A 4197-nucleotide genomic window follows, 5' to 3' on the forward strand; every position below is an offset into this window, starting at 1 on the left:
GCTGGGTCTGGCAGAGTGAAAGTAGTAATTCTGCCTTGTCTTGTGCATGAGAAATTCAGAGCGGCGTCTTAAAAGGGAGTTAATTTCTTTTTTAATTAATACTTTTTCTAAAGCAGCAGCATCGCTATAGCAGCATTGTAGAGTCGCATCCAGAGCAGCATATTTCATTTCAAGCGCTTCTAGTTTAGCTGTACGTTCCTTTTTTTGGGTTGATGCATATAGGGTGGTATTACTTCTAATAAAGCCCTTCACTGCCTCCCACAAAATTCTCGGGTCAGATACCGAGTTCTTATTGAACCCTAAAAACTTGTTGTTTGTTCTCAAATTGAGATTTGTATGTTTCATCACGCAAGAGCGAGGAATTGAATCGCCATCTGGGGGCTCTGGGGGGTTGAACCCTTATGAAAACCGAACAGCATATAGGTTTGTGATCGGACCATGTAACTGGTATATAAAAAGTGTTTTGAACATTTTGGAATAAGTCTTTAGACGCGAATAGAAAATCTATCCTTGAGAAGGATCTATGTCTGCCCGAGAAAAAAGAATAATCTTTTATGGAAGGGTTCACCAGGCGCCAGATATCAACCATGCCAGTGTGGGCTGCCCACTGGCGTAAAGCATCAGAGGCGAGACGTTGGTCCCTGCTCTGAGTTTCGCCTGTTCTATCAATGTTGTTATCCCAAACCGCATTGAAATCCGCCCCCAGGACCAGGCGAAAGCCCGCCAGGTCTAAGATGGTTTTGGTTAAAAGGTCATAAAAACCAGGGTCAAAGTTGTTCGGGGCGTAAGCCGAGATCAATGCAATATTCTGCCCATCTATCCGTATCTTAGCAATTGCCAACCGTCCCTCCTTGTCCGCCCAAGAGCCAATAATGTCAAGTTTTAGTTTGCGCTTACAGACTACAATCACACCTTTGGTTTTGGTAAGTGAAGAAGAAAAAGCAATGGGGTGATAGAACTTATTTGCAAAACGGCCAACATCTTTGCGGAGAAGGTGTGATTCCTGAACCATAGCGAAATCAATGTTTTTCTTGTGCAAAAATTCTAAAACAGTAGTCCTTTTGTGTGGGATATTGAGACCTCTAGCATTGATGGAAATTAGATTGAGACTGGTCATAGGTTAGTTAGTGTAAAAATATAAATCATAATCACCTCAGCAAATAGGATACGGTAGCCTGGATCCCTAGGAAGGCATTCCCCAAAACCGAAAAACCCTAACTCAACAAAAAGAACAAGCAAAAAACTAAACAAAAAGAGAAAAGTGAGGAGGAAAATTGCTCCTCGACGTTCCTGATAAGTCCACATTCGGACAGTTAACTTAGAATCAGGAAATTGGCCGCTCAAAAGAGGCAGCACCATCACCAGCCATTAAGAGCAGGTGATATCTAATATCTACAACAGTTTCCTACTAGACATTTGCAATCACATTATGAACCAACAAAACACAGTCAATAGGTCTATCAGATTTTAGTTATGAGGAGGATAGTGAGGATACAAGGATATTTGGATGAAAATAACAAGAAACAAAAAACGAAGAAAAATATAATATATATTTCATCCATGGATGTGCATGCACACAATGTGCACCCATCCAGGCACTCCCGTAGTCCCCCTTAAGTAGCCTAATTTTGTGTAACACTTGTCTTTATGCGTCCTCCAACACAATACAGCACAACACAACTGAGAGTAACATTAGGCCAAATCAGACAGACAGTAATAGTAGAACAGCAGATAGTAATGTTTCGTTCAGTCGTCTGTGCATCCATACACTGGCACATCCATATACCGACCTGCACTGATACACTCGCACATACACGTCCACGCCAGGGTTTCCGTTAGAAAAAATTGCCGCCGGGAAGATTTCGATTTACCGGACAAACGTGAATTATTCCGGTCATCATATTAAAATATAATATAGCTGTTTGTCGCGGTGATTACTGTTGTGTAGCGGCCTATATATGCCATTTAATGTCTATTTCTCATCCGATACGATTAGATGCTAGCTATATAATATATAATAATATAACATGATTCGCATGCGCGCTATGCCATTATGTCCAGCGCTGAACGGGCGCCTCACTGGGAACTGAACAGACAGCATCGATCAATGAACGGACTCCACATTACGTTAACTGAAGTTTGTTAAATTGTTTGGGATTTTTCTATTTTCTCTTTCCAGTTTTACCCTTTTTTTTATCAATAAAACAACGTCATTTCTATAACCAGGTCTCGCTGGTTGGGAAGGCATTTCGTTTAGCTGCCTGTCAAATCATACTTAGGGGATAGCCCTGTAAGCTCATACGGGTCTGTATGTCGTCCTGAAGACGGGCTGTTAGATCATATTGCTGAAGTTTGTCTCCATCTTAGTGTAAATGTTGTCAGTTTCGTTTGTTATCCTTGTTATTGTGCGATAAAGTTAAAGCGCTCCGCTTCGGGCCACCATTTTCAGCTGAGCACCAAACACACTGAATGGTGTATTAATGGATGTTGTCCATGTTCCTTACTCAGGTTATGTCGACACCAGAGTGGTACAGTGGGGGAAATAAGTATTCCTATAGCCTATAGGCTAACTAAAGGGGGCGGGTCCTTCTCTCTCGGGCAGTGTTGTGTGTGAGTGTGTGTGTGTTTGGTGCTCAGCTGAAAATGGTGGCCCGAAGCCAATTTGAATACAAAATGTGAACTTTAGCGAATTGTATTCAAATTGTGCTTAGAGGGAATTATTTTCACCGGACATTTTGTCCGACGAGTTTTCAATTTGTCGGACTTCAACAAATTTTACCGGACAAAGACCGGTAATTACCGGTTAACGGAAACCCTGGTCCACGCACATCATATCCCCCACTCATCACACCTATACACCCATGCTTTCAGTATGTCCATACACTACGGTAGATAACTGGCGCCTAGAGGCAAAGGAATACGAATCAAATAAACAATGATATCAAGCGACAGATATTGTGGTAACGGCGCAACAAAGTTAGGTTAAATTAAACTGATAGACTCATGAAATGTGACCCAGTCCAGACAGTACAGAGGTAATATACTTAGAGCGAGTCCTGGGATGCTGTCTGGGTAGAAAGACATCCACAGCCACCTCCTCCCCAGTTTAACCGTATACAAAACATTGACTAGACTTATAAAGAAATAGCAGCAGTATACATATTGACTTACCAAAATAAGTTCAGTATTCAGCCGGGGGAGGAGTAAAACAAATACAAAAGCTCACTGGCCATACAGATAGCATGTTATCCATGGTGTCCTTTTAAAAGTTTTTAATGCACTGCATGGCCTTCTTCGGGTCATTGAAACAGTGTTTAGCCCCTCCAGGTGCGGTGAAAGACAGCACTGCAGGGTAGCCGATGCCGAATGGAATCTTTGCCGAGTGAAGCAAACGTTTGCAGTCTAGGAAAGAGTGTCGGCGATCCTGCGTAGCCTTGGAGAAATCCTGGTAGAAACTAATCTTGTGGTCCTGCCAGCGGACATCTCCGATTCCCCTGGCGAGGTGTCTCACGCGCTCTTTCTGTTGGAACCTCAGGAAGCGGACCACCAAAGGTCTCGGCGGAGCCCCAGGTTTTAGTGGGGCTAGCGACCTGTGGGCTCGCTCCAAATCCAGGCCTCCCGCGAAGTAAGCATGGAGGATCTCCGGCAGTGTAGCCTTCAGGAAAGATATGGCGTCATTCTCCTCGGAACCCTCAGGAAAGCCATAGATGCGTAGGTTTACCCGTCTGTCCCTGTCTTCGAATTCCACCAATTTTGCGTGCAGCCTCTCGATGTCCGATGCCGGAGCCAGCGGGCTGTTACGGCGCTCTGTCTCTGCTTCCTCCAGCACATCCAGCCGAGCCTCAGCACTGGTCACACGGGTAAGTATGTTGGCTAGCTTCTCCTCAACTGCAGCCACGGCACTTCGTGTCTCCGACAGCTCTTTACGAATATCCGTGAAATGCTTTGTTTGGTCCTCAGACAGTTTTTGGATGAGCTCGAAAATCGCAGCATTAGATATAAGCTCTGTTGCTGCGGGGTCCGTGGTGGTTGGAGAGGACTGTTCGGTCCGCATGTTAGCATCAGCCTTAGACCCTGATTGTTGTTGAGTCTTGCGTGTGTTTGGCATTTTGCTTATAGGTCCAGTTAATATTAGGTCTGGTGGTTCGTAATAATAATATAATAATATCACTTGTGGCAATAAATTAAAGTAGTATA

Source organism: Nansenia antarctica (assembly GCF_963989245.1).
Source record: "Nansenia antarctica genome assembly, chromosome: 6".
Taxonomy (NCBI): Eukaryota; Metazoa; Chordata; class Actinopteri; order Argentiniformes; family Microstomatidae; genus Nansenia; species Nansenia antarctica.